The sequence below is a fragment of the Arvicanthis niloticus genome, unplaced genomic scaffold, assembly GCF_011762505.2.
Source record: "Arvicanthis niloticus isolate mArvNil1 unplaced genomic scaffold, mArvNil1.pat.X pat_scaffold_385_arrow_ctg1, whole genome shotgun sequence".
Classification (NCBI taxonomy): Eukaryota; Metazoa; Chordata; class Mammalia; order Rodentia; family Muridae; genus Arvicanthis; species Arvicanthis niloticus.
Window position 1 is genome coordinate 5733 of NW_023046030.1, and position 24152 is coordinate 29884.

General features: G+C 36.0%; 1 pseudogene; it reads left to right on the top strand.

The window, feature by feature from the left end:
- Nucleotides 1–288: 288 nt before the first annotated feature.
- LOC143433823 (rho GTPase-activating protein 20-like) lies at nucleotides 289–24152 on the top strand (annotated as a pseudogene).

The following is a 24152-nucleotide window of genomic DNA, read 5'->3' on the forward strand; positions in this document are numbered from 1 at the left end:
TGAAGTTGGTCAAAGGCTGACCGCAGAAGCAGTGGTGAGAGAAAAATATGAGGCCAATGAGATTGTGAACACAGTATGCTTGGAGTCTGTGCATCAGAATTTGAACAAATAGAATAGCCAGGGTTAGAAAATGATTCTGCATATGGCCTAGCTGTGTTTAACACTGCCATGCTGACGAGTGTTGTGTCAGGTTGAAAACTAGAGTCATTCGAGAGGACAGAACCTCCAGTTAAGACAATGCCTTTCGGTGTGTACTGTTACTGTTGCTACTGGATACTGTGAGGAAACATGGTGAGGAAATGGTCACTTCCCAAAGAGAATTCAGTGACATATGGTGATGTAGTGGTGAACTTTACTCGGGAAGAATGGGCTTTGCTGAATCCTTCCCCAAAGAGTCTTTACAAATATGTGATGCTGGAGACCTGTAGTAAGCTCACTGCAACAGGATAAAATTGGGAAGACCACAATACTGAAGAAGATTGTGAAAATTCTAGAAGACATAGAAGCTTAATATTGTAGTACTACACAACACACAAGATGCCATTATGACTCCCCAAAATTTACCTTCCAATGGATTTTAAACAGAAATGTGAAATGTTAAAAACAGAACTTATAGAAGATACCACAAAAAGTAGGACACTCCAAGTTACTATCGTTACAAGGATATTTCTGTACACAAGCTCCTGCTCCAAATGATTTCCCTAGATGTAGAACCACAGTTTAGTACTTCAGATGTGAACATGGTCTTTGGAATGGCTGATACTGTAAGACTCTGATGAGCCTCAGTTTACCGGACCCCCTGAATGAACCACGCCGAGACGAGAGTCGCTGCAAAAAGCAAGAGGAATTTTAATATTCCAGCATGCTGGCGCCATCCTGCATCCAGAAGAAGAGGCAACACTGCGAAGCTTGTTCAGAGAGCATTTATACAGCTTTTGGGGCTGCAGCCATTTGACATAATGTGATTGGCAGAACAGTGTGACTTTTTAAAGTGATTGGTCTTTAGGGAATGAGGTGGCAAGGACTTCCCTGTCTGTGTGTGGCCAAAGGTCTGTCCTGTGGAATGTGTTCACATTCTCTGGGCCTCCCCCACCTGCTGGTCAGTCCCTGTTAATTAGCCTCTCTCTTCAGGAGGAGGCGGAGGAGGAGAGGAGGCGAGGGGTGCCTAAGCATTCTATGACCTTTCTCTTCCAGGAAGGGAGGGGTCTGGTGGAATTTTCCAAAGTTCCTGAGCTGACCACTTCAATACCACAAGGGACCTCAGTATTGGCTGCATCTAGCTGCTAGTTCCCAGAAAGCCCTTGGAAGGACCTACCATTCCAGCTCTCTCCAGCTCCTACTGATTGAAGGCCTTGAATTTATGCTCACCTGAGCTTCCTTGACAGAACCCAGCAGTGGCACACAGAGCAAAACATGCTGAAACAGCCAAGCCTACTCAGCTATGGGGAATCTGCAGCAAATCAGCAGGAAGAACTGTCCTCTACCTCTGACTGGCAGGTCTGCCTGGAAGCCATCAATGGCCACTGAGTCTTGAATGACATGAACACTTCCTTCAGGGTTAGAGTGTGCTGAAGGGACACAGCATAGTTTCCTGGCCTAGGCTTTCAGTCAAGAGCAGGAACTTTTCCAGGTCTGCAGAGATTGGTATTTCAGTAGTACTTGTGCCTGTCTTTCAATAGCCTACCTGTCTATCTGCCCAGCCAGCCCTTGAGAGGACACACTACAACAGCTCACCTAGCTGGCTCAGCTGCTGGCTCTTCCCCTTTGCGAGCAGAGAGCCTATGCTCAAAAGGTCACAACTTCCAAGAGTGTCTGTGGTGTCTGTGCTCCCATCACAGCACTCATTAGGCAATTTCCCCATACTCCTCCTGTGATCAAGGTCCAAAAGCTTCCCAGCACAACCCACCGTGCAGTAAAGTGAAAAGTATGTCCCACTCAGGGAAGATTGTGCAGAATATTGTCAATTAAGCAGTGGTTTTAGAAAACAAGGTTTGATTTTCAACTTCGTGCTGGGTTATTATAAACTATGGCTCCTTTTCACCTGATAGGTATTAGACAACCCTTGGAGAAAAGCAGGAGACAGATTAAACACTGTGCAGGAAACACTATTGTAACCAGTAAATCTTCCGCAGTGGGAAGGTTAAAAACAAACAAACATTTAAAACAAAACAACACGTCTCCACACAGCTTTGCTCATAAAGATGAACAGAACTGATAAAATGAATAAATGAATAAATGAATGAATGAAAAAAATGGAAGTATTAGAACAGCTTAGAGCATGTGGCCTAACTAGTCCAAGAATTCAGTCTACCAATAGAAAGTTGAAGAAGACGGTATTGATTCAGTTCATGTTGCTGACTGTCTCAGCTGGTCTTCAGTAAATAACAGAATTACAAAGAAATAGACTCTAATGATAGAGGGGAGGATGATCTTGATAGCCAGAGGTAGGAAAGCAGATAAAGAGCGACTGTCTCTAATATCCTTTATTTATGTAGGCTATCACCGGAAGCTGTGGCCTAGATTAAAGATAGATGTTATCACCTAAAAAGAACCAGAATGAAGAAGGATTTTCCTATTAGAAAATCTATAATTAAACAAAATCCCACACAGCAATCAACTCTCTAGGTTTAGTTAATTTGATATGTCATCAACTTGAGTATCAAGATTAGACATCACAACAGCCAAATTACAGAGCTGAGAAAGATTTATTTTTCTGGGCAGGACAAAAGTGCTTTGTAGTCATTTCTGAAGCAATAATTAATTTTCTTAAACAAAGGAAAAATCGAGATTTTATGTATGAACACATACAGGCTTGACTGCTCCTGAGCATGCTTAAGTAAAACCTAGTGTGAACAAGGTCACTGAGTAGAAATAGAGATATTTAAGCTCAAAGTCATACATAAAGATATGTAAATTATAAAATATGATGGGCAGAAATGACTCTGGAATGTTCATCCTGTATCATAAGATATTAGCTGAAAATGACATAATGACACCTTGAAAGTAGTTGGGTCATGTGACCTACATGTTCATGGTGTATGATCTCATAGACAAATGTATTATTGCCACAATTCTCATATTGTGAGAATTGATTCAAAATGGGCAGAGAAAAGATTCAAAAATAATCAGGGATCTGTCACCTGTCAGAGCTTTCACCTCTGTTGTTAGAGAACTGTAGCAACATATTTTCCCTGCAAGTTAGGAGGAGCTGAGGTGGGAGGAGTAAGGAGAGGAAGAGGGGAAGGAGGAGGAGGAATGAGAGGAGAGATGTAGGAGGATGGAGAGAGCCACACATGTACAGGGAACAGTCCTGGGTAACAACTTATATCTAAGTTAGTTAATTGGTTAACACCTCTAATTATGTGGGCATCTTGATATTTGAGCATTACCAAGCATATAAAGCCTTTGTTTAATCTTTAAGCATTAGAGTCTCATTCCTACTGGGCCCATGTGGATGGTGGGATGGTCTGGGTTCAGCCCAGCCTTGTGGAGGCAGCGTGGAAGATTGGCAAAGCCATCTCCCACGCTGGCGTCTGGTGGGTGGCATGGCTAGTGTTTCTGTACACCTGAGTGGGCGGCCTGAGCCGAGTGGCACACCACAGCCACTCATGGCCTCAGGCCTAGGCTAGTCAGGAACATGGCAGCTCTGTAAGACAAGACAGATGGGTGCTGCAGTATTAAATATCGCCATCAACAGAGAAGCAGCTTTGATGTGCTATTCTTACCTCAGAATGAGGAGGGTTTTGCCTCTGAGCAGGCTGACTCAAATGAAGGTCAGAGCTGTTTCTATAAAGGACCAGAAATATTTCAATTTAACTAGACCTGACTGCTGTCTCTCTCGGGCCATTGACATCACTGTATGCAAATCAGTTTCTTTTAAGGTTTACCATTATATTATGTATTGGGATGTTGGCCTGAATGTATCTGTGCGAATCACCAAATAATCCAGAAGAAGGCATGAGATGTGTGGGAACGCAGCTACAGCAAATGTTTAGATAACATGTGGTGTGGGGGGGTGGGACCTGTGTCCTTTGTAACAACTTTCCTTGCTCTTCAGTCCCAAAGTATATTTCTAGTCACTTTTTAAATAATATTGACTATTACGTATTTTGATTAAAATTTATTAGGTCAGTTTCCCCTTATTCTTCTCTAAATTCCTTCCAAAAAAAATTCCAGCTCTTTTGTTCATTGTTAAGTATATGCAATTAAGTATGAACAAATATAAGAATACAGTTTTCTGAGCACATTCCATTTTGTGCCTGTATACTGGCTTCAGGACTGGCCATGTTGCAATGAATACTCAAATTGGGGAGGCCATCTTGCCTGAGGATAATTCTTACAATTGCTGGACAGTTTCACTCTGTAATGAGCAACAAGATATTGTGAGCATAGTTTTTTGCACCTATAGTAGTTCCTTGCACTAGGGAATCCAGGAATATTAAACACACAGGGAATTCTTTTCAATGAAGGAGATAAATCACCTTTACTCAATCCAAAATGTTCAGGCTGTGTATGGATAAAGAACTGATGACCTCTTTGCTATTTAAAGACAGACCTTACCTAACTTCCCCTGTAGAGGCAGACCTTATCCAACTTCTGCCAAACAATTATGCCAGATTCTTTCTTCCCTAGACTTTTAACCATCCTCAGGGAAAATGTCAGATGTATTTCATCCACTGTATGCTCTGGTCAGAGCCAGATTAAATTCTAGGAGTTTATTAAATAAAACAAATTTTCGTGGTCATATGTACTTTGTAAAATGGTTTCTATGTAGTCAAAATTTAACCTAAATTGTGCACCTAGAATTGGACTGATTGTTGTCTGTAAAATTTTCCACAAATTATACTGTAGTTTAAATATGCTGGCAATGATTTGGCTGGAATTAGAGTCCCCTCATCTGTACCAGGTTGATAAAGTCAATCTACACCAAAAGAAAGAAAGAAAGAAGGAAAGAAAGAAAGAAAGAAAGAAAGAAAGAAAGAAAGAAAGAAAGGAAGGAAGGAAGGAAAATACCTTTCAGAAACATGGTAATTCTTGGCAAGGAGTTATCATTACTTTAATGGTATTTTAACTCAAGCAGAGACTAAACTTAAGCCTTCATAAGAGTTACAAGACTGAAGGGGGCTATTAATTTTACCTTAGAATGTTCTAGTCTTAATATATTATTTTAATTAATTCTTTGAGAACTTCACACATGCACCCTATGTATTTGATCATATTCATACCCTACTCCTGCCCCTTGCTCCTCCCTCTTTCACCCCATATTCCCAACTTTGTATTCTCTGTCTCTTTCTTTCTCTATAAGATGTAAAAATTTAAATGTTGTGAGTTAAAGGAAATACATTACTGCCAAAATAAGTTTCTGGTTCACTTTTAATTACTTTAAAAAATTATATCAAAGAAGAAACTACAAGTTATATGCTTGAAAATCATTTTATTTTTAGTCTTCTCTTGCTATATCACACTTTACAGAAAAAAATGCTAGATCATTATATACAATTATCAAAGGCTAATTTTGCTTCCCACATCTTTTCATGTGTATTCTGGTTAGTTTTGTCAACTTGACACAATCCTAGACACACTTGGGAAGAGGGAATCTTAACTGAGGAATTACCTCCATCAGAATTGGCCTATGGCCATACCTTTGAGGCATTTCCTTAGTTGCAATCAGCCCACTGTAGGAGGTGCCAATCTCTAGGCAGTTTAGCCTGGACTACATAAAAAAGGTAGCTGAGCAAGCCAGAGGAAACAAGCAGCAAACAATATTTCTCCACAGTCTCTGCTTTAGTTCCTGCTTCCAGGTTTCTGCTTGTGCCCCTGCTAACTTTCCCCAATGATAGACTGTGACATGAAAGTGTAAGCTATTTAGTTTGTTCCCTCAAGTTGCTTTTGGTCACGGTGTTTATCATAGTAAAAGGAATCAAACTACGAATAAAAGTACATTCAGCAATTCTCATATTCTCTTTCATGAAACACTTGTTCCTGCTTTTGTTCCATTTTCTAATTCTTTTAACTATTGAGCCTTGAGGGTCCTCTAAATAGTCTAATATTCAAGTGTTTTCTCTTTAGCTTATCTTTTCATCCTCTTCATAAAATAACACTTTTTTTTATAACTTGATGAAGTCTAATTTATCAACTTTGTAATTTTCCATTTATATAGCAAATATAAAACCATGTTGTTAATTATCTTATTTAGAAGCATAGTCAAATTGTTATGGTTACTGGTACCCCCAGTGGCCATTTACAGAATTATTGGAGAATTATTTTTAAAAGTTTCATAACTGAATCACCATTCATGTCGTCACAATATAATTGTAAACTGGAACCTCTGCATACCCTAGGGAAAGAACATCTGCCTGTGTTTCAGGAACATTTAAGTCATTACAAAGATGACTGCACAATTTCTCAAAATTCTATTATGTATAATTATTTTTATTTTTCTTAGGGAAAATTATAACATCAGCTAAAGCTTTGAACACTAGAATTCATATGTAAAAGAATTAAGAAAAATTTTAATTAAAACAAAGGGAATCAGGATGTGAAGAAATGGAGAAAAGTAAATAGTAACAATAACAAATAAAATCAGCTCTATATGGTCTTTAAACTTAATTTTCTTATGACCAGGAAAACACAAAGCTTTCAGTGTCTTTCCTATTACCTACCCAAGTAAAGGGAACTCACATCTGAAGAAGAGGTAAAGAAACAGAACTTTGTTAAATTTAACTTTTTTAAAAACTAAATTTGCTGTTCCTTAATTCAATCTCAGGATGCCCTGCTTCTGCATCTCTCTGATGTTTCAAGTCTCACAGCTGCTATGCTGTGTTGACCACATTCTCACGCTGCATTGTCACTATTAGAAAACAAAATGAGGGCTATTTGTCAGGTATAGTTCTTATCCCTGAGAGCCTCAACTTGGAGCTGAACAAAACAAAATATACATCAAAGTCCACAGCACTCCAGTAATAACTCATATGAAAGCTATAATAATTATGAAAAACTTTTAACATGGGAATCTTTGATCTATCCCAATGGTACTTAATGGTGTTTCTTACTTACTTTTCCATTTCACAGACATTTTAGATAGATGTGTGCTTACCATGAGAGTTAGTATTATGCAGTATTTAAAATTGGGCATCTTTCAGTCAGTATGTCAGAACAGGAATCTTGGATATGCTTCTTTTTAGTTATGTGAACTTCAGAAATTTATTTTTTAAGTATTAGCTTCTCTACAGTGTAGCTACCACTATCTACTTTAAACTGTAGTTAGCAAAATTGAGTAACATAAATATGTGTGCAGACATGCCCAACGCAAAGCTCTCAAAACATAACTAAAAAAAAATAATAAAGTCGAACAATTAAATAGGGTATCAAAAACTTAGTGAGTGGTATGCCATGTAATTAAGTGTGGGAAAATTTGAGTCTTAACAAAATGTTTTTAAATTCATGCTTGGTTTGAAACAATGGCTATAGACACAAACTCTTCATCACACATCCTTTACATCGAAACTGTAATTATTACCTCTTCAGGACTATTAGTAGATTTATTGGTCTACCAAGAGGACTAAATGCCACAGCTGAGCTGCTAATAATTATGTCAGTCTTAGTAAGTGGAGGTGAGATGAGGCTGCATGGATTGGTCACACCAAATGCATCATACAGCATCTTATAAATGTTTGAAGTTTAGTGTTAGTTCAACAAGAAATTGCCAAGGACCTGTCTCAGTTCAAGGGTGAGTCCTGAGGAAGGGGTTAATGGGAGCCATGGAAGAAATGACTCAGAGTCAATGATGGGTGCAAACTGACAGCTCTGCATTCTGGAGATGGCTCCCCAGAAAGCTCTCTCTTGCAGACCAAAACCCACTCGTTTGTTTGTTTGTTTGTTTGCATAAGCTACTTCCTTAGAAACTGCACATGAATCATTTACCCCAGGATCCCTCTTGATTATTCCATGAATCAGCATTTTCTGACCTTAATCCCTTGACTCTAAAGAAAGAACCACATGGCTGAAGCTGCATTCACTGCTTTCTAGAGCTGGAACTTGATCCTGTTATTCTATTAGACAGACCTTGAACTCAGAAATCTGCATGCCTGTCTCCTAAACGTTGTGATTAAAGATATGTACCACCATGCCTGGACCTAAGCTTTTCTTCACCTAAAACTTGCTCTGTCCTAGGCTGGTCTTGAACTCAGAAATTTGATTGCCTTTATCTCCTTTAAAAGCATGTACCACCATGGCTGGGCCTAAGCTTTTCATGGCAACTATTCCTCAAGATCCAGATCAAAAGCCTGTGTCTTCCAGCCTCAAGATCATTTCTGGATTGTAGTTCATTCCAAATTAGAAATCCAAACAATTCCTTCGTCAACTGCAAACACAAACAATAAGTTTAACTGGGTGGGATCTTGCCTGAGATCACCACTACCTAAATCTGTTTATCTCCTTAAACACAGGATTCAGCTTCACTTCCTGGTACCCCTTTATTACTTGAATCATACATTTTGTATTTAGTTTAGTGAGCTCTTGTTTTTTTAAAACTATTCCTTTCCCTTTTGTGATCCAGAGTTTTTTCCTCTATTGACCAAATCAAGTCTCCTTCCTATTCTTCATATTTTTTCCTTCATATTTCTGACAAAACTGGCTCATTAGTGCAGCTGCTTCTGTTCTTTCAAGTCTATGACTCCCTCTCATACAATTTATAATTGCATCCTTATAATTTGCATAGTTGGGAAATCCTGTAAAGAACAGTTCTCACACTGATTTGTGTATTCTTGAACTCATGTTTTCAAAGTTCTTTCCCACAGCCTTAAGGGCTGTCCTGAAGGTCACAGCCACCAAAATGCAGAGGAACGCCAGACACACCCTTGCCTCCTGGAATTGTGCTGTTTCTGTTTATCATATAGTCATTAACCTTGGCAGTGAGAACATTCAATGATAACCTTGGCACTGAGAACATTCCTCAAAGGAGGAACATGAAGAATATATATATATATATATATATATATATATATATATATATATATGACAATACTTTTTTCTTAAAAGGTGTTCTCCCTGGGTTAAGTGTGTTCTAACCAAAGGTCATATACCTTACCTGTAGTTTAGTGTGAATAATGAATGATACCTTCTGTGTGAACATGAACTCATGTCAAGAGAACACTGTCTTAACTGTCGTATTATATATATATATATATATATATATATATATATATATATATATATATATATGAAACTAAAGCTAGGGGAAGTTGTTGGCCCATTCATAGTTACACAGCTCTTAGAACATAGTCGTCTTGACATTCCCACTTAGCTTCCACACTATTTTCAACTTCCTGTCATACACGTGTCCCAGTGAAACATGTCATTCAGAAGGGCAGTCATGTGTTGGAATACCATCTACCCCTGAACCCTTCCAGATGGCCATTGGCTTATAATAGTTTTTATGAGCAGTAATCTTAAAAGTGTTAGCATTGTCAAGACTCTAATCCTGTTTTTCACTTTTAACATTACAGTTCAAAAGAACAGAAAGATCAGTGGTACTATTTTCTCATAAGGTATTTTACTTGTGATTATACTTTAATTTTTTTCTTAAAAATATATTTGTTAGATTGTCTCTAAGTATGTTGTTCATTAGATGATCACTGGATACTGCTTTAGATTCTCCTATCTATCGTATATTTCATTTAATTTTAAGGAAGTTCTGCATTCATTGCCTCCTCTTTATATTGGAGTAAACAGTACTCTTCAGTCTTACTTTAAAGTTCACTCCAAAGACGGTACTCTACCATGTCCATTCAAACCATCTGCCACTTTCTTCTTTGAGGTCAAGTAGATTTTTGCCTTTTCCTTGTGTATTAGTCACAGAACTTAGTCTAGAGCCACAGAACTTATGGGCTGTCTGTCTATATTAAGAGAATTTGTAGTGATGACTTATTGTCTGTAGTTCAACTAACCCAACAATGGGCAGATTTGAATGGGAGGTCAAAAATTTTAGTAATTGCTCAGTCTAAGAATTACTAGTTGGTATTGAGGCTACCATGAAGCTAGTTTGTTTCACCTGGGCTTCTGTATAAACTGGAAACCTGAAGAAGTAGATATCAACAGACGGGCTGGCAGTAAGAGCAAAGAGGCAAAGCGTGAGTCTTCTTTCTTCCAATGTCTTTATGTAGGCCTCCTGAAGAAGATGTGGGTAAGATTAAAGGAGTGTACCATTATGCCTAGATCTGGAACTTGCTTTGTCCCAAGCTGACCTTTAACTCAGAGATCTACTTCCCCCAGTCTCTAGGGATTAATGGTGGGTGTGTTTTACCTTGTCTGGGCCTAAGTTTTCATGGCCACTATGCCTCAAGATTTCCATGTCAAGGTCCAAGTCAGAAGTCTGTGTCTTCCACTCTCAAGATCTGGATCACAGGTGTCCCCTACAGTTCTGGATTGTAGTTCATTCCAGATGTAATCAGGTTGACTACAACCTTGCAAAAACAAGTTCTAGCTGTTTTTAGAGCATAAAAACATTCTTCTAATTTACATAAATATACTCTATTGCCTTTCTCAATGTTCTCTAGTGAGTATTCAGCAATGATCCTTCCTATATTTCTCATTTTTTTTTTTTGCTGGTTTATGTTCATAGTTTGGCTTTTAGGCTTAATAGTTCTTTAAATCATCCATGTATTTCATTACACTTATGATAAACCTGTATTTTTTCCTATGTATTAATTAGGAAAATATTTTTGCTATTCTTACTTAAAGATTTTTTCTCTGATTTTTTCATTTTTTTCTTATTATTGGATTGAACGTAGATCCCTCAGTGTCTGTATATTTTAAAATACATAGACACAGATGACTTTAGAGGCTTCTTTATTTCACAGTTTCATATAAGTATGGAAATCTACTGCCAAATCACCTGCATGAATCATAAGATATCCCCAAACCTCTCCCTAAGTTATGCATGTCTTCTCCTACCCTTGACCTCAAATACAAATACATAGAAAAGTGTCTTTTTGACTTAATATTGTAGAGGTAACAAGTACCTGTACTGTCCTCATGAGTCAATGCCTATGCAAATACTGGAGGACAGCATTTTCCTGCATGCCTAAATGCCTTCAAGTAATCTGTTTTGAAATTCATACCTTGTTAGCAGTGATAACAGCAACTTACTGTTTCACATTTAGTTTATTAATATGTAATTTCAAAATTTACAGGTTTTTATTTTCTATCTTAGGGTATTGTTCATTTTTTTCTACATTAAACATATTAATATCTATTATTGAACAATTATTAAAAACCTATTCTTCCTCATAATAGGAAAATGTGATCTACTATAAGGTTGATATTCTCTGCTGAGAATTACTTACATATTCCTGGTTCAAGTAACCTGGCATGTTACGATAGGGTCTTGGATGAATCAATGGTATTGACCTATACTATTACTATCACTAGACAATAAAGATGCATTGTAATAAAGTGAGATTAATCATTATTATGCACACACTTGATTTGAAGGTTGCTAATCATACAGGCAACAAGATCTCCTTCCTCCTTCCTTCATTTCTTCCTTCCTTCTTCTTTCTTCTTTCTTTCACTTCATTAAAATTTTATTGTACTTCCTTTATGGTATATAAATTGTCTCCTCCCCCATTCCTCCTTATTTTCGTTTTCCTGTGTTTGAAGGTGTAAGTGTGCATATTCTGGTGTGTTGTTCTTGTTGATGATGATTTTAATCTTTAATAAATGTGTTTGTGTATTCCTTTCTGTGTTCTTTCTCTTTGTATATATATCTGTATATTTGGTATTTCTGTTTTAAAATGTGCATGGGCATCTCTTTGTAATTCTCTCTCTCTCTCTCTCTCTCTCTCTCTCTCTCTCTCTCTCTCTCTCGTGTGTGTGTGTATGTATGTATGTGTGTGTGTGTGTGCGTGTGTGTATGTGTTCTCTGCACGTGCGTATGTCCCTCTCTATGACTTCCTGCAAGTTTGTATGATGACTCTCTGAATTTCAGTCTGTTTCTCTGTCTCTATCACTCTTTCTCTCTATGTCTGTCCTAACCTTTCCTCTCCTTGTATGTTTGGTATATAGAGGTATGAGTGTCTGCTTGTATGGAGTTTTGTCCCCTAGTGTAATACTTAAGAACTCTGGTACAATTCCATGGTTGTAATCATGAATCAACACGAAAGTACAATAAATGATAGCTCCAGTTAGAGCATATTATCAATTTAATCAGTACTGGATGTTGCTAACTATTTCAACAGAATGTTCTATTTATATGATTTTTTTTTCAAATTACACTTGTTCTACTTATTTGATTTCTTCAAATCTACAACTCTGTGTGCAATAATTATGTTGTGAAACTTCTTTTCAGTATCTGACTTATTTTCTATGTTATACATATCTTCTTCCCCTTCACAGACTGGCTATCTATGAATGAAAGCCAATGGTTGTGTATATTCCTAGGCACACTCAAATCCTCTCTGTTTTTGCTTATTTTTCTCGTGTTGGCAAAGTAACCATAGCTTTCAAATATTCTTTATCAAGTCATCATACTCACTGTGAGTATATGACTCTGTGGGTACTAGGTTGCGTACTCTTGTAAAATCAAATTTCAATATTCCACTGACAGACTAAAGACACCTATGTGATTCATTTTGTTTTGATTACTGATGGCTGAATGCAAATTCTTGTTTTACTGTGGATCAATAGACCAAGGTTTCCTCACAGGGGAAAGGTAAACACTCAAGGGTTTTCTCTTGAAATCAGTCCTGATGACTCAAACCTGTGGTCAGAACACATGCAATTAATACTGGTCCTAATAATTTCCCTGGTAGTGAGCTGGAAATTGTAAATAAAGAAAACCACTAGATTCTTCAAGACTCTACTGTCATATTTGTGATGGTTTGTTCTTTTTTGGCTCCCAGAACACTGAAGATTACCAACTGTGGTTCTGTCCTGGCCATGAGGAAGCTCCAAGAGCACTCCAAAGTAAGTAACAGGAAAATCTAAGGAAGGACTAGCTGGGTTCTGTGGTCTAAGCCAGAAGTCTCAATGTTTTTATTATTTAGTCTTAAATATATATACACACTAAAGCAAAATAACTAAATAGTATTTCATTCATTATATTCATAATTAATAATTTTAATTTTAATTTAGCCTTGTCATATGAAAACATGTCATTATGAAAGATTCTGAGGTCTGTCAAAAATAACTAAAACTTCTATGTTTTCCACTTGGAAAATATAATTTTCCTAAAAAGAGAAACAAAAAAAACTCTGGATATAATGCTTATGAAGAAAACAACTGAAAAAAATTAGTTGGTAATCATTACAAAAAAATCCTACTATGAAATAAATGTTTCAGTGATTCCCAACACACACATGATAGCTCATCGCCATTCATAACTGGTTTCAGGGGATCAAATTCCCTGGTCTATCCTGCATAGGCATCAGGCTGAGTATGGTACAAAGATATACATCAGAGCAAAACAGTAATAAACAAAAATAAGTCTAAAATTAAAACAAAAACACGTTCAAAGAGCAATTCTGTGTCTTGAAGGAAACTGGTGTCATGAGTTCTTTTCGTTTGTGTGTGGGAGAAGATTTCTCATGAGCAGTAAGAAATTCAGCAACTTTAAATTTTTTCTGTTCATTCCAAACTATGTAGATTCTGTTTCATAATGAAAATTGTAAATGTATACCTATTTCTGAGTCCATATGGAATATGCAGTTCGCATCTCCTGTGACCAGCAATTCCCTCAGTGAATGAGATGTCATATTCAGATTACTGGAGACTTCCAGACTGAATCACCTGATATTACTTCTATTGCATTTTTAAATAATTTTCTCACTAAAGAAATTAGCACCAAATAAATGATAGTAATAAAATGATCATAAGAATTTGAATAAGATTTGAAATTCTGAGATTATCAAGTATATTTGCAAAGTGATCTTTTAAAAGCTAACAAAATAGTAAAGTATTAAGGCATAAAGTGACAATCAGACAAGTGACAGTAACAATGTATTTTGGAGATCAGAGTACATTTTTATTCATAATTTTCTCATGTATCATGAAAAGAATCTGTGGGGATATTCTTGATTCATTGAAGGAAACTGAAACTGGACTACTTTTATTTTTCTTCTATATTTATTTTGAGGGTTTTGATTCACTAGAAAATAAGCATGGCAAACTCAACCCACACACAGGACTTTATTTTCCTTCATGCAACAGAGTATTCCTATTTAGTCTAGGCAAGTAAGGAACTCTCAACCCTTACTGTTTCAAGCAAATGAGTGGTGAAAATACAGGCATTTGCAAAAATCATCTGGTCTTTTGGTTTTTATAAGGTGGACACAATAACAGTACTCAATCAGTGAAAAGGCAAGAGCAGAGTGGTACTATTTTAAATAAATTTATTGAGTGAAATATGTCAACTTGATAATCTTTTAATTTTATGGTTAGTAAGTACTTTGTACATCATGGATGCTTCAGAAGTCTCAAGAAGTTAATGCTCTTATTAGTTTCTCAGCATCATTTTGAATGTGTCTTTCAACCCACAGGCCATACACACTTATATATCCCTCAGATCTAGATTTTTCCATATTAATAGCTTGGAACAATCTGGAGACCCTTTATCTCAATGTTGCTCTAAGTCTTGCTCTGATTGTAGTACTGACATTCTACCAGTGTTAGAAGGAAAGGCAAATCAAGATTTTAATTATATTGGTGATTCATCAGAAATGGACAAACTAAGGTTTCATACACCTAGAACACCATATCCACAACGCAGCACATACTCTCTAACATTTCTTTAGAGAAGAAATAACTTAACACATGGAAGAGCACATCAAGCACCTGGATTTACATCCAAATTTCTCTATGTATTTCTGGTGCAGAGTCACTGTTTGTTAGAAGAGTCTAAAAATTGTGTTGTGAGAAAAGAATTATTATTACTGCATGTGAGAAATCTTCACACATGCAAACAAGAAAAATGCCTTCTGACCACAGTTTCCTTAAAGACACTGAATTGTTCTTTGAATGTGTTTTCATGCTCTCCCTTGGTATAGCAGATAGAAGAGAGTTTACTTCAATGGTTGTTGTTCATATGCCTCTATGTAGAAACATGTTTTGTCAACCCAGCTTTGTGATTGTGTATATTTTTCTGGTGAGTCTTCTTAACCCTCAGATTATAAATTATCTAATATGATGAGAAAAGTTGTCTATTGCATACAATTTCACACATCATTATTAGGCCACATTCTCCCTGGTCCATGTCCCTAACTAGAGTACAAAAAAACTGTTGTGTGTCTAGAAGGTCTCATGTGTTATTTACAGCATACAGCATCAACCTGACCATTGTCATGGAGTCCAGCAATGAGAGGAAGCAGTCGCCATTCCCTTTCACTGATTCTAAGAAACCCTGTCGTCATACTGTGAATGGAAATGGACTCTTTATAAATGTGGCTATCATCATCATGAGAGAAAAAACATATTGGACATTGAAGTGCTTGACATGGCTAATAGAATTACTTATAGAGTGCTAGCCTCCAAACCTTATGAGAGAAGCACTCTATAAGTAATTCTATTAGCCATATATATGCATATATATGCATTAAAATATATATAAATTGATTAATATAAATCTAGACAAATAAGGTAAGTTTCTTATGATATCAAGACTATAACAGGCAAGTCTTAATACTGTCAATGTAGAACATAGCAAAATCTGCCAAACAAAGTGCTCCGATTGGTCTATATAAAGTGAACAACTGAAATTTTTCTCCTCGATTTTAGAGTTCTCAGCATACACAGCCTTTCTTTATCATAATATCCTTCTAAATCTTCTAATCCTTAGGGTGTACAGTCTACATTGTCCAGAAGAAAAATGAGACATAAAATATAGCAGTGCATGTTAAATTCCATTAGGTTTCCTCACACTCATTAGTTCCATATAATATTCTTATTTTCTTTTTATAGGCTATGAATATCTTCATGATATTATGATGACCAACCTTCAAAACTACTTCAGTAGATCAAACTCAAGAATTTTCACTACTTTTCCCCCCTTGCTTGGGCTACTTGTGAACGACATAAACTCAGATTCACAGGGATGATTCATCTTAAAACCCATTGGCTCAGCTAGAATCCAGCAGCAAGTGAGTCCTACACCTTCCTTCAAAGTACCATCTCAGTTCATTTTCAACTTGGCATAAAATATCATTTCATGTGTTCATTTTTTTTTTTGCTTGAGGGAGGGGCAGTGTAGAAAACAAACCAAGAGGAAAACAATGTGCCCCAGGTCCATCTTGAGATCTCTATATTGCGATATCAAGCTTGATTATGTGGAGAACATTCTGTTTGTTCCAGACAGATAATTGATATAAGCTGGTATGGCAAGACACCCCTATATGCGTGTGTGTGTGTGTGTGTGTGTGTGTGTGTGTGTGTGTGTGTGTACACATCTTTTGTCCTGTTAGAATATGATTTCACATAGTTTCATGTTCAAAGCAGAAAATGACCTTCGAACTTCACTTAAACTATTGTATTGAAAGAGACATAGAAAAGTTTTATGTATGGAATTGAAGATAACCTGTTTCAGACTAGAATAGAAGTAAACTTAGTCTCCTAACTCAGACCCTAATCTTGGTTCTATTCACTCAAAATAATATTTTTGTGTGTTCTTTACACCTGTGTCTGGATTTCAAGTAGAGCTCATGCTTAGGTTTTAGGACTTTTGAAAATTTTTAAGGTAATTTTTTTTTCAAATAACAGCATAATTTCATTATTTTTCCCTTTATTCCCATATACTACATACCCTTTTTATTGTATTCAAGCTATTGTTTTTCTAAAAAATTTGTTATATATATGCATAATATTCTATATTCATGCACTTGAATTCATGTGGATGTTAAAACATACACACAAACACACACACACACTCACAAACTCATGCATCATATCCAGACCGTATCATATTACTTGTGTTATCAGTCCTTACTATTTTGTTTTAGACAAATAGCCAGTATGTTCTACACTGAGAAAGATTGTTTATTTTATATTTTTATATGACTCCTTTGTTTACATTTAATACTTTTGTTTTAAGTAGAATATATATAAGATTTCATTATGGTCCAATTTAAGACAAGAAATCTTAGAAGAGAAAAACAAACTTTTATCTCAGCTTTGAACACACACTGCTGGAACCAGGGTCCACAGTTCAACAAAATAGTCATGTATATATTCTCATGAAGGAGACATACTGATGTAGAGAGAAATTTAACAATGGTTCATCTAAAAGCTCAACAAGAAAACTCAGGATAACATTTGAAGACAATAGAAAACTGATTGATGTGAATCAAAGTAAGGGATGCTATGAAAACAGATATGACTACTAAAACTATTGCCTGTACATAGTTCAGGAAACTTGTTCAACTAGATATCATGTATCTTATGATGCAATTTCACTAAGACAGCATCATCTTATGAGAATTCCCACTGGCTCATGTCTTAGAGAACACTAGATTATGTCTTAGAGACATCATTAAGATTAATAACAGTGTAGAACATAGGGAATGAGAATATATAGACCCTACAGGATGACTACCCCATTACAGTGGGGACATTATGCAATTGAAATTTGGTTTTCTAAAAAAGCTGTATAAATTTGAGTATTCTAGGTAATGACCTCCTCTCCTCTCCTCCTTAGATTCAATGGAAAGACCTGATAGGAAAAAAAGACCTCGTATAACATCATATTTATAAAGTGGCTCTGTGCCCCAACAGAACCAAGAGTGCACTGTCCCAAGAGTTAATAAGAGTGGAAAACTCTTTGGAAAAGGGCTGAGTTCCATTTGTCATGCTGGCAAAGTGCCCACAGCAATTATGGTATGTATCATATGGTTCTGTTTTGGTTATTCCAAGTAAAATCTAATAAAAATTACTTGTTGCCTGAACTTTCAGTGTTAATATTATGGTGGGATGTGTACAACAAAAATTGAGGCTCATAATCTGATTGAGGTCTTCTTTGTCCATGACAGCCCGTGCACTGCACCTGTGCACACCATTGGTCTGATTCTAAAGAGCAAATAGTGCTCTCTACTGCATGAGCTGTGACATGTATATCCGTTTCTTCCTCTCAGGACATCCTGTCCCTCATAAATGAAAAAGGGCCCACAACAGAGGGCATATTTATCATATCTCCCAATGGGATGACGTGCAAAACTTTAAAGGAAAAGATGGATTCTGGGAAAGATGTGGATATAAAACATCAATCAATACATGTGGTTGCATGGATCCTAAAGGTAAGGAAAGTCCTTGCATCATGTTCCCTCAGGATTCCTCTGAGTCTACATGAGTAGTTCCTTCATCATGCATTCCCATTAGTGATAATAGATATGTATGAGAGAAATCTGGAAAGCTCCAAGGTTCCTCTGCTATTCACAATGAAACGAACACAGATTCAAACAAAAGTCCAGTCAGAATGAACAGTAATGTAACAAAGCACCTTTCATTTGATTTTTTTACTGAGAGGCAGTTTTCTTTTCCTCAGTATAGAGTATGTGATTCCTTCATGTATCTCTTTGCTTCATATACCAAGTAGGATCTCAGGATTTCTTTGTCTATATCTCATGAAATATTGGTACCCAAATACATGTCCTCATAGCTGAGAAACAGGTATTCTTAATTACTCTGCCATACCTTAGCACCATAATATTATATTTACTCCTTTATTATTAAAATTAAAATTCAATTCCATCATTTCACTCCTACCTTTCACTTGCTCTAAATTTGTTTCCCCTCAACCCAACTTCTGCTAAAATACATGGCCTATTTTCACTTAGAGTTATTATTTATAGATACAAATGATTTCATAAATATGTTCAAACAACCTGATAAGTCCATTATCCTTGTTAGTATGCAGACTATTTTTGAGCTCCCAAACTTTGATTGGCTTAGAAATTAGGGGGTTCTCTTTGGGAAACACTAGTTTTCTCATTTTTTGTAGTATTTATGTGTCTGTAGTTCTTCATCTAGAAGTTTGTCCTCACAAGATTTACTCGTTCCCAGTTAGTGTGACTTTGTGTGGATGATGTTTTGTTCAGAAAAGGTTTTAACAAGGATATTATATTGTTGGATTTTCAAAAATTAAGCTTCTGCCACATTTCGAGGAGGCCCAATCTCAAAGCAAATTTCCTGATCCTCTGGTGTTCAATCTTTCTAACTCTTTTACAAGTTTGGAGCCCAAGTTTCAGGAGTTAGTATGGGAGATGTATGCAGTGGGGCTGGGAGACAAGAATATGTTGTTTTCTGTACCTTGAATAGCTGTGGGGTTTTTTTTGTAATAGTCTCCATTCATTGGTAAGAGAACCTTCTTTGTTGTATGAGTATGAGCTACATTATCTATAAACACTAGCTAACATATTTACAACAAAGTTGTGAATCATGCTTGTTTAGTGACATGGTGATAGGGCCTTCTCTAAGAGCCATGACCTCATGTGATCTCATGCTTGAGTAATACAGATGATTTGCTGCACCTCAGAAATCTGATAATAACTTACTATGGTTGTCTTTGTTGTAGTTACCATAATTGTATATTTCTGGCATTGAAAAATAGTCTTTGATCTGTGGTAGTGATATATGTGTGCTAGTTTGCATAGTTGTCCACTAGAGGCACATTGAGGTAAGAAGACATTTTTCTGCAATCCAAGCACATCTGAAAATCTGCTCTTAGCTTTCCAGTTTTGATGGACAGAACTTACTGGCTGTTCATATCAGCCAATATTCTAACTAGGGGAAAGTTTGAGAGCTGTGAAAAAAGTTGGAACTAAACTCAGTTTTAGAGTTGACTATGTTTGAGTAATCTCCATAACTTATTTTTTTCTGTAAAATATTTTTTCTCTCTCTATAAGAAGTTTCTGCGGTCCATCAAAGGAAGTCTACTGACTTCTCAATTTTACGACCAGTGGCTTGCTGTTCCCCAAATGGTCACTGACAAAGAGAAACTAGCAGCACTGCAGAGGTAATGAATACAGAATTGTGTGAACAACATCAACAAAATTGAAGTAATATTGGCTTACACACATTAGACATTACATATCACAGGACCAAAAATACTGACAACAAATGTTTTCAATTGTTCACCAACATGGAAAAAATTTTCAAGCAGAAGTGTGACTTGGGTCACAGTAGACCGTGCTTATAATCTCAGCTTTGTATTCCAGTTAAATTTGTCATTTTTTCTTCTGAATCTGGCGAAGGAAACATTTCAAGCAATATTTCAAGTATACTTTCTGACTTTCATTTGAGTCATGGATAACATCTACTCTGTCCCCTTTCTTTATATTTACAAATTGAGTAAACTTGTTTTAAAATAACTGTCTCTTTGTTCAGTCTTTTAGAAAAACTGCCACAACTGAATGCGGCTCTTCTGGGACAAGTTTTTAGAATATTGCATATAATTGCAAGAAACTCTTCTCTTAACCAAATGTCACCTTACCACCTATCTATTAGGATAGCACCATATATCTTATGCCTTCCTAGCTACTGCAATAAAGTCCTGGAAAATGATATAGCCAAAAAGGTAATTAGACATGAACTTTAAGTTTAGTTTTGGCTTTATAATGAGAAAGGAATACAAGATTATCCTGATGGTCTGGGTTATTTTGTTTTTGTTGATGATGGTTTCGGTTTTGTTTTATTTTGTAAAATAAAAATACCTTTGAATGATGGTCTTCTGTAGAGGAAGAATCACTGGTGCATTTTAAGTAAGTAAAAAAAAAATGGGTATTTGAGCTCACTAACTCAGTCTCTTGAAATATTATGATTTAGAATATCATTAGACTTGCCAAGTGAGAACAAATGCTGTGAAGTAATAAAAAAAAAATCCTGGGTACTGAGGTCAGCAATCAAGACCATATTCTGTTGTAATCAGTATAGAATGTGTGAAATTCTACTTGTTTTCAGGGAGTTTCCTCAACATAACAAAAGCAGTATGATTTGGATTGTTTTTATCACATATGGTCATCATAACTCCTATTTAGCATGACTAAATAAACCCTTGACCTCTTATTGCTGGTTATGAGCTGCCTTTCAAATACTAGAATAAAATAACACAACTTCTACAATATTGGGATCAAATGGTTATCTTGACTTTCAGTCATTATAAGAGATGAGAGATCACTTTTTCTTCCTCTTGGAACAAACATCTCATGTTCCCAGAATACTTCATCTAACATCAAGAACATTAAAGAAACAGATAATGAAGTCAGCAGCTCCTCTTGTGTCAAGACTTTTACCACTGGACATTATGCACTGCTGAGAAGTCGATCTGCCCCTCTTCTCTCTGAGGGCATTATAGGTATATATAGATGTTCTACTACAATGACTTTAATTTAGAATCATTTGGCAATGAAAATATGATTTATAACAAATAGCAATGAAGAATTTACAAAACCATATGAAGGGAAACTTCACCTGTGTTTTATAGATATTTCCTATTGTTAGAAATTGCGTCAAAATTTTATACCTCTTTCCACTGGTCCTGAGTTTATGTAAGAGGTATGTCCCATAAATTATAGTAATTCATAAATAGATTATTTGTCACATGCTTTGTATATAAAGTATTAATTTAGATATGTTAAACACATAAAATAACAAATAATACCAAATTGTGTTTTATCTACATTAAACCTCTTGCTATCTCCAAACTTCCTTTGTAGACCAGGCTGACCTCCAACTCACAGAAATCCTCTTGGCTCTGCTTCTGAGATCTGGGAATAAAGGTATGTGCCACCAAGCTTTCCTCTTATGCATGTCTTAAAATATAGCACAATATACCAGTGAAGGAGACATAGACACTATGATCTCAGATTTCAGCTCACATGTCAGGGGTGGGAAGTAAGCCAAGGACTGTAAAAAAAAAAAGTGTAGTCAGGCAAGTTGTGTTTCAAAGTGCAGATACTGCTGTTAATTTACTGTTGCCCATGGTTGTTGAGTCAGAAAGTCAAAGAGGTGGGCTTAAAGATTGGTACTATTTTATTGCTTCACTCTAATACCTTATATGCATAGCTTTAAAGGCAAAAAAAAAAGAGACTTTATGTTTTTATACCAGAAGTGTGAGCCACATACAACTAGGTATCCAGTGCCTTATGAAACAATGTTATTATAAGTGCTAGAATACTGATTAGTTATTTTCTGTGTATTTGTGGTGATGCATAAGGCATGCAGGATATAAAATGTGAAGGGCAAGCAAGGTCTAGGTGAGTACAATTACAACAAATAATGGTTTCTTTTTTTTTTTTTTTTTTTGAAGAAACAGATAAACGAGAAGGCAATGTGTATACAACCCAACAAGCACCTTCTCCAGCACCAATAAAAGAACAAGCATTTAGTGAATTTCCACCAATTGTTTGCTTGCACAGAATGCTGCCTTCTCCATTACTTGTGAGTTTCATTTTGGGTTTCTAGAGCTGTCTTATTTCACATAATTTCCAGGAACATTTGATCTAAGTAAATTATTTCATCAAACTGATGAATGTATAGATAACCTATTCATGAGGGTAAGATCTTTTTAAAATAGAAATGTATCCCTTTGAAGTTTGAGTCTTCTAATTTAATAAAAAAATGAAAAAAAGAGAAAAGATATTATAGTATTCCCACGTTTTACACTTATTTCACAAAGATTCATTCTAACCAGCTTGTTGGATAAAATGGATTGTTGGAAGTGCCAACAATCTCCTTTGTAGACCAGGCTGACCTTAATATCTCTACCTCTGAGATTACTCAATCTTATAAATAAAATTATCTATAGACTTTTATTTGATTTTATCAGTGAATTAGATATACACATTATTCTTTGCTATATATTGATCCTTTTATCCTAGTAGGCTGTATATAATTGCCACCTAATTTGGCTTAGTCTACTTTAAATATGCTACTAGATTTTGGGGGAATATTCATTTACTGTTCAGCATCTATTTTAGCACTATGTCTGTGCCAGTAATTTATGCTGTATGTGAACAAGTTTAACAAGTTAGACACATGAGAATTACTACCCATTTCTTAGTTATTTTAGAGCAGAAATTTCTGTCTAAAATGACCGTATTCATGTAATGAATTGAAAATAGAGAAAATATTGAGTAAGTCTGTGCATGGTTATCATTTTTACAGAGTAAAACCCTGAAAGAATGACTGAAATTTTGGGGGTTCTTAAATGTGACAGTATCTTTAGATAAAGATAGTTGAACATAAGAAGTCACAGAAGAAGGATATAAAAGTCTCAGAATTATACAGAAAAAAAAAAAAAGAGAGCTTTCTTGAAAACACAAATGTTAGGACTCACAATAGAGGCCAGGAATAAAATAGTGATTTGATCTATGAAAGGGAATTATCCCAATTGTAACTTAGAATGGCAGGCTTGAACAAGATATTCAAGGAAAAAAAGAATAAGTAACAGAGCAACATTCACTAAAATATCTTAGGGAACAGAAGTGTGATTCAATCTAGAGGATTATCTGATTCCAAGAAAACCTTGATGGTTCAAACTGGGAAAAAATGGGTTTGGAAAAAAATTTATTTCATAGCTAAAAAAGAAAAACATTCAATGTCTTCTTCATTCCTCTCAGTTGTAGCTCTTCATCCATGATTACCAGGGCTCTGGTCCAACTTAAAAGACAAATTTGTGCTTCAGCTGTTGGGAATCTGTAATAACAGAAGCTTGTCCTTATCCCACACAGGATATGTTATCGATAATTGCAGAAAAGGGACAAGATTCAGATCAAATATTCAGCTATGTACCGGAAGAATCACACTCATCCCTGAGGGATAGAATTTACAATGAAGAACTGATTAATTGGAATGAGGAATCTGTGCTCACTATAGCTTCAGTTTTAAGGGTAAGGAAGGTTTTTGCATCACTAACATTCAGCATCCTTCTAGAGATGCATATGTGCTTTCGGACCTTGAGATTACCTGATGATGACAGTTTCCTTGAACTATGGACACAGGACCTCCAAATAAGAGGCATGGAAGGTAAAAGTCTGACAAGCTCAAAGATTCATCACAAAGACACAAGTGAACACCTTCTGCTGGAAGTTAACTTACTCATAATTCAGATGGGCTTTTTTGGCATTACAGATGTTTTTAGTGATGTCACCTCTATAACCAATACCATGTGA